Source organism: Nicotiana tabacum, chromosome 2 (genome assembly GCF_000715075.1).
Source record: "Nicotiana tabacum cultivar K326 chromosome 2, ASM71507v2, whole genome shotgun sequence".
Taxonomy (NCBI): Eukaryota; Viridiplantae; Streptophyta; class Magnoliopsida; order Solanales; family Solanaceae; genus Nicotiana; species Nicotiana tabacum.
Window position 1 is genome coordinate 51007642 of NC_134081.1, and position 16115 is coordinate 51023756.

The following is a 16115-nucleotide window of genomic DNA, read 5'->3' on the forward strand; positions in this document are numbered from 1 at the left end:
GGCTACCTCTTCTTTAACAAACATGTTCCTGCGCTCTTCTATCGAGCGTTTCTTTTGTCTTACTGGTGGAAATTTTGGATCCAGACTTAGTTTGTGGACCACTACCTCCAATCGGATACCTGCCATATCCGAGTGCGACCACATAAAGTAGTCAACATTAGCTTTAAGAAAATTTATAAACTCTAGCCTGAGCTCGGGATTTAACCCTTTTCCCAAATGAAACTTTCTTTCCAAAAACTCCTCGAACAAATCCACTTGCTCGAGCTTTTCCAAGGTCGACTTGGTCTCATATGTCTCCTCTGGTACCTAAAAAGACCTCGGAACCTAGTAGGGTCGCTGACTCCTCGCTTTTATCATCCTCATTCGGAAAGGGAGAAGGCATCGGTTCCTGTAATTGCTATTTATTGGATTCTTTTCCCTTGCTGCTAGAAATAGCATCGTGTTCATATCCCTTGCCGAAATTTGGTCTCCTCTTATCTGCTTGATCCCTCTTGGCATCGAAAATTTCAGCAATTGGTGATATGTCGAGGGCACAGCCTTCATCTCGTGTATCCACGACCTTTGGAGGATCACGTTATAGCCCATGTCGCTATCTATCACTTCGAACATGATGGTCTTTGTTATACCTTCGGCGTGACTGGGGAGCAAAATCTCTCCTCGGGTTGTCACACTTGTCAGGTTGAAGCTAGCTAGGAGCTTTGTCGTCGGAATGATGTTCCCCGTTAATTTCGGTTGCTCCAACTCTCCATTGTATGATGTTGGCTGAACTTCCTTGATCAACCAAAATACACTTAATTTTGAAATCTAAAACATTAAGTTACATTACCAGTGTGTCATTGTGCGGTAGGAGAAGTCCGTCATCATCTTCTTCCCTGAAGGTGATGTCGTCTTCTAAGACTTCCCGAACCTTCTTGCCATTAGTCACTAATATTTTTGTCTTTTTTGCTACCGAAAATGTCACCCCATTGTCCTCGCTCCCTCCGAATACCATGTTGATTGTCATTCGAGGTCACCCCGCTGCGTCTTTGAGGGATCCGCGTTGTCCCAGCTCCGACCATAATTGTTTTTGGTGGGTCACTTAAAAAATCTCTAAGATGTCCATTCTTTAACAACGTCGCCACCTCCTCGTGAAGATGTCGACAATCCCCAGTTCTATGGCCGTGAGTCCCATGGAATTCACACCACAAACTAGGATCTCTATGGTTAGGATCCGATCGGATTGGTTTCAGAAACCGTGCTTCTTTGATATTCCAAATTGTCGACACCAATTATACCATGCTAATGTTAAAGTTGTAATATGATAACCTGGGATACGCGGGATCTCGGGCCCCTGACATCTCTTTTTCCTACCACGACTTGTTGTTTTGGCCACGATCAGTCTTTCTGTTGGGAGAAAACCTATCCAATGACTGAAATCCTTTACTGCTACGCCCATCGGACATTTCTTACGGTATAAAACGACCCTTAGAGGAGCGCGATCTGTATCAAAGTCATTTTTAAACTTGTCCTGATTTTTATCACGACCCCATCCCTTGGTTGATACCGATGAGCCAAGTTGATCATCTTCTATCCTTATCTTCGACTCATAGCGGTTATGGACATCCACCCATATGGTTTCTTGAAACTCGAGAAAGCTCTCCTTTAGTTTTCGGGAGGCATTAGAACTCAGTGGATTTAGACCCTTCGTGAATGCCTCCACTACTCATTCATTCGGAACTGCTGGTAGCATCATCCTTTCTTTTTGGAACTAAATCATGAATTCTCGCAGCAGCTCGGCTTCGTCATACAAAAATCTAAATATATCTGCCTTTCTGGCCTAGACTTTTCTCGCTTTGGCATGAGCTTTTATGAATGAATATTGAAGCATTTCAAAAAAATCAATTGAATGCTCAGGTAAGAGGGAATACCATGCCAGGACACCCTTCGTGAGGGTTTCGCCCAAATATTTTCAACAGAACCGACTCGATCTCATGTTGAGCCAGGTCATTTTGTTTCACTACCGTGGTCTAGGTAGTAATCATGTGTTCCTATGGATCCGAAGTCCCATCATACTATGGTATATCTGGCATTTTGAACCTTTTCGGGATAAACTCTGGTGCCGCACTTGGTTTAAACGGCAATTGCGTGTACTTCTTGGAGTTTGGACCCTTTAACACCAGCAGCACGCCCGGAATCTGATCCATCCGAGCATGAAAATCCTCTGTGTTTTGATCCATTTGTTCATTCATCTCTCCCATGAATCTCATGAGCTCAGTTTTGAAAGGATCATTCAAGTTATTGTTCCCAAATCTACTACCGGCACCCCTGTCTCCTTCGAAACCGACCTCATCCCTTGGAGTATTGTTATCGGTCCTTTGTGTTGTCTGACTTGCGGGAGCGTTAGGATGAACCGGGGCCCCTCCATTGGCATTGTTGGAAACACCTGATAATGCCGGCTTCAATTCCGTCATTACACGATCTTGCCTTGAGAGGTGGTCCATGATCGCTCTTTGCTGCTCTCTCAGGAGTTTAACCATTTTCGCAGCGTGTTCGTCCTCCGCATCATCAGGAGTTGGGCCCCGCGCATGTTCGAGGATATTGTCCTTCGCGAACCGGTGTTGTCTTATCCCCATCATTGCGGGTTTTGCTGATGGAATCGTCACGTTGAGACGCCTCTTCTCGTTCATCGTGTGCTCCAACATTATGAACGTTGTTGACATCGTTGCTTGCCATATCTGACTTTTACTTAAGAAAAAACCGTAATTCGTTAGTTACAAACAAATGGATCAAAGCAATTATACAGTTGTTTATGCCCCGCGGTGGGCGCCAAATTGTTTACCCATAAAATGATACAGTTAAATTTATAGCGTGGTTTATAGATAAAAGAATCTATTTGATCCAAAAATGATAAAGAAATAAGAACAAAAATAAGGTTAACGACCAAAATTAAAGAAAATAGCAAGCCTGATTCTAAGCTCGGTCTTTCCTAGAGCAAAAGCAGAAGCAATGATAAAATTATTTAGGTTGAGTGTAAAACAGTATGCTATGACTTTTGTGTGCAAAATATTTTCTGTCTTACAAGGGTTGTCAATCTTGATATTTATAACTATCCTTAGGGAGACAAGATACTAAAATCAAGCTTCTCTTGAATGAGAATAAAAACACCATTAATGGGTGCATAAATATTCTCTGTAACGGCTGCTCATTAAATGTTATCCGATGTCAAGCTTTTGAATCTTTGCCATCGGTTGTGCTTCCTTCGGGATCCATCCTGTACCGGTTATGCACTTCGTATCCGGTGCCGAATTTTTTCCGACTCAACTTTTGTCTGGTCTCGGTTTCACGTGTCACCTCGCTATTTATCCACTTGTACTCAACCAATTTCACCCCATACAATATTAGTAAACTAGATAATTTGCCCGCACTTCGCGTAGTCATAAACTGCCTCATTAAGTTTACAAATGATCCTTTGCTAATATTTAAAAATAAAAATTAATGAAAAGATAGATTCTTCTAAAAACTAAACATATTAAGAGCATTCAAAAAAAAGGGAAGATTTAGCATTATCCCATATTTGAAGAACCTCTAACGAATGATAACAAAAGTCTTCCCTTTTATCATTTTATCTTCTACTTATTTTTCTGTAGTAACGTTTGTTTCTTGATACAATTGGCTTCTCAATATTGAATGATCTTTCACAAAATAATCAACCATCCCTTTCTCTATTTTTATGTTCACAAAAAGCATATAATGTTCAGTTTCACGATGTGCACTAAGGAATGAGAAATATGAGAAAATTCCCAATTCTCCTTTTGGGGCTTCAACTCTCACATAAAGTTCTTGTTTGGACAATTCAAAAGTAACTGCGAGAAGTTGCGCCTTAGCGCATCCATTTTCTTGCTCGTTAGCGCCCTCTACCCCTATTATTTATATTATAGTCATAAAGGAACTAAAGAAAATTTGACAACCTTACTAATAGAAAGGGGATGTTGTCAAGCATTTTATTGGATGGTTCATTCCAGTCTGAAGTTAGTCAAGTCATGGAATTGGCAGAAGTTCCCCCTTAACCAACCCTAAGAGGGAATTCTTCTATTCATTAAGATGAAGCCATTCAATCAGCTCTGAATCTAAACTCAATGATTGCAATTCAAGAAGGGCATGAAGCATACTTGTTGGCAAGAGCTTCACGATATGAAGGTTTCCTAAAATCATCACTGTTTAAGATCACATGTGAGTTCAAATAAGTTGGACCTCTTAATAAATAATATAAAAGAAAAATTAACTAAAAATTAAACCAATGATAATCTTGATTGGAAATTGATGAACATAGTGTTCTTCCAATAATCTTCATGGAATCTTAACATTAATTCTCTGGGTAATGAAGATACACAAGGAAAAAAGAGAACCGAATAAGAAAAATACAAAGGCAGATTACAAAGAAAAAGAAGATAAGTAGTTTGTATACACTAAACAATTATAATGTATTCTCCGAAAATCTTTTTCAAAACCTCATCAACAGATTCAACAAAGAAACTACACTTGAACAATTAAAATACTAAAGAAAGCTAAATATAGAATGAAAACAAAAAATAAAATAAAAGATGACAAATAAATAATGTAGTTAAAATTGGTAATCTCAAGTGAATGTAAGGAACAATCTTAATATCAAGCCCACCAAAAAATTGCCATTGTATATTAAAAAATTTGTACCGTATATCGAGTTTCCCCCGTATGCGACGAAGGCAAGATAATAGTTTTTTCTACAATTTACAATCAAAATCACCTCATACAATAGTATCCATCAATCTAGAGAGAAAAAAATATCAAGCGCTTGTTCTTTTTTATCATTCCGGATACAAGGAAATCTTCTTCCTCTATTGCCATATAATTGTCCAATTTGTACTGTAGAAATAGTGTATCAGTTTGTAGAAGAGTGTGCCCTCATTAAGTCTTTGTTGTATATTAAAGTAGTAGAACTGTCTTATTGTTAAATTTTGTGTCATGAAAGTTTTGTTGATTACATATCTGCCAAAAGAATTCCAAGTCTATATCCGTCTTTACCATACTGGTAAATTAATGGGTAATTCAAAGACATGAAACTTGAGAGTAAATATATGATTCTTTGAAGTCCTTTTTTTTGTCAGATTCGTCTCTGATTTGAAACATACTCTGAAATTTATAGTTGATTGTTTCACTCAAACGCTAAGAAGGGAGGAGAAAAATACCTCAGATGCTCTTCTTTCGATTGCAGCTTGTAAACATAGAATTACTGTTGCTTTTTAGAATGTGAACTAATTGGGGTTCTATCAGTATGCCCGATGAAGAATTCCTGAGACAAGATTATGACAAATGTGAGCACATGTATATTCATACAAAACGACTAAAGAATTGGAAAAGCAAGAAAAGTTGATAAAGGAATATATATCAAGTATTCCTTGTCCACAATTGTATTAACTGTGGCATGGAACTCGACATACTGCATGTCGGTTAACGTGCACTCGATCATTCCCGTGTAGTTCTCCCCAAGTGACTATTTAACAATAGCAAGAAATTTAGATTTATTCTAAACTCATTCAAGCACATTCGTAATGTATGTCAAACGGATATGATCATGCGTATCAAAAAATTGATATCAAGGCAAATAAAGAACCCAAAGTAACATAGTTTATATCCAATGGTTGGAATCACAACTATATAAGAAATTGTTCAATGTAACTGATGATAATTCCGCCAGTAAACTTCTTTCCATCCAAGTCAGTAATGCGATAAAGTACATATAAAGGAGAATTTGAATGGCAACAATCAATTAAAAGTGTTACTTATTAAAATTCTCCTACGCTAAAACGTTTAATGAATTGAGCGCACAGTAGATACAAGCTTTCTTAATTGCAATGATTAAAGTATAATACCGAAGACATATTTCTTGGTAATACATTAATTCTAGTATTCAATTAACCATATTCAAAGTTATAAAAACGAAAATAAAAAATTACAAAAATAATGAAATACATTGCGACACTAATCGCTATTACTTACTTAATTCCTTCATAGCACTGCAATTCAAGCCTATCATTAATATAATAGGTCAAAATTAGCAGTAAGAAGAGTGAAGGATGCTGGCTACTTCAATTTTCATGCTGGCTACTTTCATATTTCAGCAGCATTACAAGAATTCAAACCCTAAAATGAGGAATTTTGTACCATAATTGAGAAAAAACCTTAGATTTTGGAACCTATTTTTGCATATATCAAAAGAAAACGAACCCAACAGAAACAAGGAAAAATTTAACTCCATAGAAAAAAGGCAGAAAATCAACATACATATGAACTTGCTAGTTAAAAGGAAGAATAACACTTTCATGGCAGGGCTTGTAAACGTGATATTCGTACTCTTTTGCTTCGTCGACCGGGTCTCCGCTGCGACACTCTATCTCTAGCAGAAAAGTGATTGTGCAATAGTTCGGAGAGGAGATGAGAGTACTCTCACCAGAGAGTAGGAATACGATGAAAGAGATAACATGGATTGTACTGTGGTTTTGTTTGAAGGAGTAAGGGATCTTCAATAAAGAAGTGATGTTTGTGGAATCGTGGGTTTAGTTTTAGCGCCGATAAAAACTTTCTTCTTCAAAGACATAGAAGAATAAAGAGGAAAAAAAGAATAAATAGAGCAGAAGAGCCGTTTTTTTAATCGGTGTAGGAAGGTTTTGTTTCTTTACGGTGTAAATCAGTGTAGAATGTCAAAAAATTATGGAAAAAGATAAGTGCTATTTCTAGTAGAATAGAAGTGGCATGTATCGGGCTAATTCCCCTGAATTATATATATATAGATTTTATGCAAACTTCATAGTGAGGGGTCATTTGGCATGAGGTATAAGGTGGGATAAGATGTAGGATTAAATTTATACCTTGTTTGGTTGAAGGTTGATGTTGGACATATTTCGATATGTGTTGATGTTACTTTACTCATGTTTTAATCGCTTTTTTATGCTATTTGATCTTTAAAATGCCCAACATGGTTTAATTATTGGTTTTATGACTAATTGAGTTGTGTGTGATGATTTAAGGTGTTTGGAGTGCAAAAATATGAAGAAAAGGTGCTCTAGCTAGAAGAAGAGGGGTTGGATGCGTCGCATCCAATCTAGAAAAAAATCAGATTTCGTGCACCCTTAGCAGTGAAGTCGGCCCATAACATCCGCCTTAGCATCCGCACCTAGGCAAAGCTGAGATGGAGGAACAAAGGGTGGATGCGAAGCATCCACCCTAGCATGCGAAGCTGAGAAGTGGAGGACGAAGTGGATGCGATGCATCCACCCCAGCATCAATCCCTGAAGCTGAGTCGGATTAGGAATAGGAAAACTTTGGCCCACGACTTTTGTACACAATATATAAGCCAAAAACGCCTCTTTTAGGGCATCTAACATATGGGGAAGGGGGAAGAAGCCACGACAAAGCTTGGGAACCACGGAATTCATCTTGAGTTCTTATTTTTCCTTCTTTTATTGATTTTTATGCACTCTTGTGAATTTTTTGATGATTGCATGAACATGAGTGGCTAAGAACCCTATTATTGTAGGGTCATGGGTATACATGAATGTGACGTTTGAAGTTTAATTTGACAAAGTTGATTTTATCATATTGGGTTGTTGATTTAATTCTGTTTTTAATTAATTTGTTGAGTAGTTAACAGTAAATTACTATCTACGAATCTAGAGTTGAACTCGCAAGTGGGAATTCTAGATTGTATATAGAATTAAATAAAGCAAGTTCTTGAACCCGGGCATCGGGGAACGGATTCCCAATTAGGATAGAAATATACCTAATTGTCTTGCTTGGTTGAAATACAAGATGTGTAAATGCATTCTTGTTAATCTTAATTCCATAGACATATAAGCATTAAGTTAGCTTGAATAGGCGAGTAAGAACTCGATAGATTCTTATAAGTAATATCAACTCTGCCAATCAACAATCCAGATAAATCAATTAGTTATTTTAAACTAAGAATGCAACATGATTGTTAGATAACCCGTGACCCTGGAATATTATCTCCTATTGATTGTTATTCGAAATCATTTAAGTGTTGTGGTTGATCTTTAGTATTTTATTACTTGATAGTTTTTAGGTAGTAAATTAGAAAATTATCTATTTTGTGAGAAATCGCTTGAATCGATAAGTTATTTGAGTTTGAGTTAGTCAAAAGTTAACCATAAGTCTTCGTGGGAATGATACTCTACTCATTACTATATTACTTGACGACCACGTATACTTGCGTGAGTGTGTTTGGTCGCAACAAGTTTTTGGCGCCGTTGCCGGGGACCTAGAAATTAGCAGCTTGACTGAGTTAAGCTTTTATTACTTATTTGTTCAAGTTTTAATTTTCAGTTTGCCTTGTTTGTGTTAACGCAGGATCTTCTCTTGAATGTGGAGGAGTAGACGTGCAAACAACCTCCTTCCTTTTGATCCAGAAATTGAACGAACACTTCATAGAGTGAGAAGGGAAGTCGAAGCTAGAACGAGAATAGAAAGAGAGTTGGACATCGTAGTTCAACCACAGCCAATAAAGATGGCAGGTAATGAGGAGCGTCCGATGATAGAAGCCGCAAGGCCCAATTTTGCTAGTATGACTCATGCTATCGTGAAGCCTAATATCACGGGGTATTTTGAACTCAAACAGTACATGGTACAGCTGATTCAGTCCACAGGGTAATATGTGGGTCTATCTCATGAAGGCCCGCAGAGGCACATTCAGAACTTCTTGGAAATTACGGACACTTATAATTATCTGAATGTTTCCAAGGACTATGTCAGGCTGACACTATTTCCTTTTTCATTGTTGGGGAAAGCTACGGAATGGTTGCAAAAGGAGCCGGCGAACTCAATCCACACTTGGGATGATTTAGCAAGAAAATTCCTAATCAAGTTTTTCCCTACTAAGAAGACAAAATCGCTGAGGAGCCAAATTCTTGGGTTCCAACAACGGGATGGCGAGACACTTCATCAAGCTTGGGAAAGATACAAGAAGCTACTCAGAGACTGCCTGCATCATTGTCAGACTGATGAGGTATTGGGTTACACTTTTGTTGATGGGCTAAACGAGGCATCAAAGATGAATCTTGATTCAGCTTGTGGGGGTAGTTGCATGGCGAGGCCGTATAGTGAAATACAACTCTTGCTAAATAACTTCACTACTAATGACCATAATTGGCAAGGAGATGGGGACGCAAGAAGAGCAATTAAACAGAAGGCAGCTGGGGTGATTGAGCTTAATGACTTCTCAGCCATGAGAGCAGATATTGCAAAGCTGGCAAATCAGATGAACAGAATGACAATGCAACAAACACAACAGATGCAACATGTACAGCAAATGTCTATTCGCTGCGAACTATGTGGTGACAGTCATATGAGTGACATGTGCCCCACGAATCCTGAATCTATATACTATATAGGGCAACAAAACAGAGGTCCGATGAATCAGCATCCACGATATGGGAACACTTACAATCCAAATTGGAGGAATCATCCTAACTTCTCATGGGGCGGAAATCAATAGAATCAGAATCAGTATAGGCCTCAAGAAAATTTCAATTAGCCTCAGAAACCACCCCAACAAACAGAAGAGAGTACGAATGACTTGCTAAAAAAGTTGTTGCTTGACAATCAACAGCTCAGGACCGATTTCAGAAATTTTGAGAGGCAAATGGGGCAGTTAGCAAAAAATTAAAATACTAGACCTATAGGCTCTCTTCCCAGTGATATAGAGAAGAACCCTCAAGTTAATACAGTTACACTCAGAAATGGGAGGGAACTAGAGGAAGTGCCAAAGAAGAGAAAGGACAAACCTATACCTGAGGGGGAGCTGACCCCTAAGGCAATACACGAGTCAAAGAAAAATGATGCAAGTTTAGAGCTAGTAGAGGCTGCAAGGCCACCACCACCTTTCCCCCAGAGATTGCAGAAAAAGAAGGACGATCGCATGTTCAACAAATTTCTCTCTATGTTGAGTCAGGTTCAATTAAATATTCCATTGGTGGATGTACTTCGTGAAATTCCAAAGTATGTTAAGTACATAAAAGATATAGTGGCTCACAAAAGGAAATTGACTGAGTTTGAGACAGTTGCACTTACTGAGGAGTGCACTTCAAGGGTCCAAAACAAGCTTCCTCAAAAGCTTAAGGATCCTGGCAGTTTCACCATCCCGGTGCGAATCGGTAATATTGATGTGGGTCGTGCTCTTTGTGATTTGGGGGCGAGCATAAATCTAATGCCATTGTCCTTGTTTAAGCAATTGGGTCTGGGAGCTCTAAGACCAACCACTGTGATGTTGCAATTAGCTGATAGGTCCATAGCCTACCCTGAAGGAGTGATTAAAGATGTGCTGCTGCAAATTGGGAAATTTATCTTACCAGCTGACTTCATTATTCTAGATTTTGAGGCTGATGAACAAGTTCCAATCATATTGGGAAGACCTCTCTTGGCTACTGGTGATGCAATAATTAAAGTGAGAGAGGGGAAAATGATTATGAGGGTGGACAATGAGGAAGCAGTCTTTAATGTCTACAAAGCAATCCAACTTCCCCGCCAATATGAGGAGCTCTCTATGATACCTGTTGTGGAGGTGGATGAGCAACTTCTTGACACGAGTGTATATCTAGACGACTCTCTAGAAAAAGCACTCATGTTGTTTGATAGCTTGATGATTGATGATGAGGTTGAGGAGATAATGCATATCCTAGATGCATCATGTGCTTACATGCAAGGAATACACCCGTTTGAGCCCCTGAATAGGCCAAGTGGTCCCCCTCCAAAGCCGTCAATTGAAGAAGCTCCAAAATTGGAGCTTAAACCCCTACCCCCTCACCTTCAATATGCTTATTTGGGTAGTTCTGACACTTTACCTGTTCTTGTTTCTCCTCACTTGTCTAAATTTCAGGAAGAAAAGCTATTGAGGGTGCTACGTGAGCACAAGCGAGCAATTGGGTGGACAATGTCTGACATTAAAGGCATTAGTCCAGCTTTCTGCATGCATAAAATCCTCATGGAGGACGGACACAAGCCAAGTGTAGAGCAACAACGCCGACTAAATCCAATCATGAAAGAGGTGGTAAGAAAAGAAGTGATTAAGTGACTTGATGCAGGTATTGTATTTCCAATCTCTGATAGCAAATGGGTAAGCCCCGTTCAATGTGTGCCGAAGAAAGGGGGGATGACTGTAGTAGTTAATGAAAATAATGACTTAATTCCTACAAGAACTGTCACTGGATGGAGAATTTGCATAGATTATAGAAAATTGAACAATGCCACCCGGAAAGACCACTTTCCCCTCCCTTTTATTGACCAAATGCTTGATAGGTTAGCTGGCCAGGAATACTACTGTTTCCTGGACGGTTATTCGGGGTATAATCAGATTGCTATAGCCCCAGAGGACCAAGAGAAAACTACATTTACGTGTCCTTATGGCACGTATGCGTTCAAGAGAATGCCTTTTGGTCTTTGTAATGCACCTGCGACTTTTCAAAGGTGTATGATGGCTATTTTTATTGACATGGTTGAAAGATTTGTAGAAGTGTTCATGGATGATTTTTCTGTGTTTGGATGTTCTTTTGATAATTGTTTAATGAACCTTGATAAAGTGCTTGCTAGGTGTGAAGAGACGAACTTGGTGCTAAACTGGGAAAAGTGCCATTTCATGGTACGTGAAGGTATAGTTTTGGGGCACAAGGTGTCCAAAAGTGGTTTGCAGGTGGACAAAGCGAAGGTGGAGGCGATTGAAAAATTGCCCCCACCGACATCCGTCAAAGGCATTCGCAGTTTCCTGGGCCATGCAGGTTTTTATCGTCGTTTCATTAAAGATTTTTCGAAAATTTCTTCTCCTTTGTGTAGGCTTCTTGAGAAAGATGTGCCCTTCAAGTTTGATGATGCCTGTCTGAAAGCATTTGAGGAGCTGAAGGGAAGGTTGGTGACTGCACCAATTATCAATGGCCCAGATTGGGCGCAATCATTTGAGTTGATGTGCGATGTAAGTGACATAGCAATCAGAGCTGTTTTAGGCAAAGGAGGGATAAAATCTTTCACTCCATTTATTATGCGAGCAAAACTATGAATCCAACTCAGATGAATTATACAGTTACTGAAAAGGAGTTGCTTGCAGTGGTGTGGGCGTTTGACAAGTTCAGATCCTATCTAGTGGGAACCAAAGTCATCATTTACACAGATCATTCAGCTATCAGATTCTTGTTTGAAAAGAAAGACGCCAAGCCGAGGCTGATTCGTTGGGTCCTCCTCTTGCAAGAATTTGACTTAGAGATCCGAGATCGAAAAGGGATAGAAAATCAAGTGGCTGATCACTTGTCCAGATTAGAAAGTCGGAAACATGTAGCTGAAGGAGGGTCAATCAAAGAAACATTTCCTGATGAGCAGCTATTAGCAGTCACCTCGGGTGAAGCCCCATGGTATGCGGATTATGTGAATTTTATTGCAAGTGGGGTGACGCCACTAGAATTGACACTTGATAATAGAAGAAGATTCTTACATGATGTGAGGCTCTACATATGGGATGAGCCATTCTTATATAGGCAGTGCGCAGATCAGTTGGTGCGAAGGTGTGTTCCTGAGGAAGAGATGAATGCTATATTGCATGACTGCCATGCTTTGCCATAAGGAGGTCATCACGGCGGGGATAGAATCGCCCAAAAAGTGCTACAATCAGGCTTCTATTGGCCAAAATTGTTTAAGGATGCACATGCCTTTGTTAAAAATTGTGACAGATGCCAAAGAACCGGAACTATCACGAGGAAGCACGAGATGCCCTTGCAAAATATTCTGGCAGTAGAGCTTTTTGATGTTTGGGGGATTGATTTCATGGGACCGTTCCCATATTCTAATGGGCACATGTACATCTTGGTGGCGGTCGACTATGTTTCTAAGTGGGTGGAGGCCATTGCTCTTCCTACTAATGACGCAAAAGTAGTGGTAAGCTTTGTAAAGAAGCACATCTTCACATGTTTTGGGACTCCAAGAGTGTTGATAAGCGACGGAGGAACTCACTTTTGTAACAAATTGCAGAATAATGTTCTTGCAAAGTATGGAGTTAAGCACAAGGTTTTCACTGCCTATCATCCCCAAACGAGTGGTCAAGTAGAAGTTTCCAACAGAGAGGTAAAGCAGATTTTGGAGAAAATAGTAAGTGGGAATAGAAAGGACTGGGCCGGGAAGCTGGATGATGCATTATGGGCATATCACACTGCATACAAGACCCCCATAGGTACTTCTCCATACAGGTTGGTTTATGGGAAGGCGTGCCACATGTCCGTTAAGCTTGAACACAAAGCCTGTTGGGTTATTAAAAAGCTAAATATGGAGATGGACTTGGCCGGTGAGAAGAGATTGCTACAACTCTACGAGCTTGATAAATTTCGATTGCATGCGTATGAAAATGCCAAATTGTATAAAGAAAAGACAAAAAGGTGGCATGATAAGCACATCCAACATCGTGAGTTTGAGCCAGGTCAAGAAGTTCTTTTGTTTAATTCGAGGCTAAAGCTTTTTCCCGAAAAGCTTAAATCTCGATGGTCGGGTCCGTTTGAAGTGGTTAGTGTGAAACCTCATGGGGCGGTGGAATTACGTGATACGAGTTCCAATGGGACATTCTTGGTAAATGGCCAGAGAGTAAAACACTATTGGGGTGGTGACATTGCACATCACAAGACCTCGATAGATTTGGTGGAGGCGCAAAGAACGTATTGTGTCGTGCCGCGACGTTAAATCAGGCGCTTGTTGGGAGGCAACCCAGCTTTACTGCTTTCTTTTATTTTTGTTTACTTTTTATTTTATTTTATTTTTATTTTTTTGTAGTATTTATTTTTGTTTTGTAGGATTATGAGCATAGGAAGCAAATCCATTAGAAGAGTGCAAAAGCGAGCTAGATGGTGAGGACTAAGTATGGGGTGCCCACACAAATGACGATGCCTGGGGGAAGTCTGAGTACTTCGTGAGCCGCTATTGCTTCGGCCTTTGGCCCACCAGGGAGTCTCGTTTACCCTCTTATTATTTATAGTGTGCATTGAGGATATTGCAAAATTTTAAGTGTGGGGTGAGGAGATCGTTTGGATGAGTTTCTGTGCTATTTTAGCTTAGTTGTAGTACTCATTCTTAAGTGTAGTAGCTTTTGTGGAAAAAAAATAAAAAAGTAGAAAAATTGGACTTTTCCCGACGATTGATCTCCTAGACAGTTTTCTTGAGGGTTTAAAGTCTAAACAAAAATCCAAAAATATGTCTTTTAAATTTTCTTTAGGTAGTAATAATCTCCTGTAGTTTTTCTTTGTGCCCCGGTTCTTTTCCATGGGATGTATTTTGAACCGGGTAGTAATTGTTTATTTTTAGAGTAGATTAGGAATTTAGAGAATAAAAGGAGCAAGAATGATGAACCTATGCGCCCTTGACTTGTTTGATAGTAGCATATTTATGCTTTGGCATGTGTAGTATCTTCTGTATGATTTGAAATTATTGATGATGCCTTGTTAAATTGGATAGCATGTTTTGTGGCGCCTATGTCTCGTTTACATGACTTATATTCACCTTGTGCTTAATGCTTAATATCTCGTTGCTCCGTGAATACTTACATTGTTTGAGAGTCGGAATGTGATCGTCCTTAGTGAGTCATGTGCCATGTGTGGTAAGGTTTTTATGTAGTCCATGTATTGTACTTGTGTCTAGAACTTGCCCGGTATGTGAGTTGAAGCGAAATTTGAGGTGATGCTCGGTTTGAAAAATAATTTTAGGCTTTCTTTGATCTTTTTGAGCTTATTGCTTATCATAAATAAAATTTATCCCTAGTTAACCATTTTGAGCCTATTGACTTTTATTTGGTACCCACATTACAAGCCTATACCCTTTTTATTCTTAATTGATATTATTTTGATCATTTTACCTCTTAAAATACTTTAATTGTTAGATGAGCGCTAAAAGAAGTAAGAAGGGACTAAGTGTGGGGTAACTTTTGAGTGGAACCAATGAAAGGAAGAAAGGTGCACTTGTTTTGTAAAATACAACATCACTAGAGGAAATTGAAAAAAAAAAAAGAAAAAAAAGAAGGAAAAATAGAAATGAATAAATTGTTGTCTTGTTCTTGCTAGTGGGTATGAACTAAAGTAATGCTTAAAGAAGAAGGGACTGTTTTTGGGGGTGATATTATTTGTGAAATTGAAGCGGTGTTGAAGAAAATACGCTTAAAGTAATTTTGTGATGTATTAAAGTGCTTAAGAGGGTGAGTCACTATTCCTTAAATATATCCTACCCGTCCATTAGCCCACATTACAACCATGAAAAAGTCCTAATTAATTTTAGATCGAACGAGCTTACATTAGTAGAGATTTACATTAAGGGCAAGCCTATGGTACTAATTGCATGCATGTGACTTCTTTGTGAGAGTGAGCGATTTTTTTGATATATGTGAGTCATTAAAATATATTTGATCATGAGATTCGAATATGTGGATTGAACTTGCTCTCTTGTTCTTGTTGTGAGGGCACATGGTTTCACGAGGGATAGGTAATGTTATTAGACTTCTCTATGATGTTGGGTGTTCAATCCATGAGTGCATTGTGACATTGAGTCGGTTTTTGAGGTTAGGATTGTTGTGAGCATGTTGTCTTTGTTTGAATATTTTTAAAGAATGACATAAGTAAAGGGAAGTGTATGCGATGCATATTCTAGAGCCTAATTGTAGCAAATAACCATGGTCATATGTGTAGTGTGCTTTGAATGATAAGAGCTTAATTTTGTTTCGTCTACTATATTAATAGTTTGTTCGAGGACGAACAAAGGTTTAAGTGTGGGGTGGTGATGTTGGGCATATTTTGATATGTGTTGATGTTACTTTACCCATGTTTTAACCGCTTTTTGATGCTATTTGATCTTTAAAATGCCCAATATGGTTTAATTATTGGTTTTATGACTAATTGAGTTGTGTGTGATGATTTAGGGTGTTTGGAGTACAAAAATATGAAGAAAATGTGCTCTAGCTAGAGGAAGAGGGGTTGGATGCGTCACATCCAATCTAGAAAAAAAATCAGATTTTGTGCACCCTTAGCAGTGAAGTCGGCCCATAGTATCCGCACCTAGGCAAAGCTGAGATGGAGGAA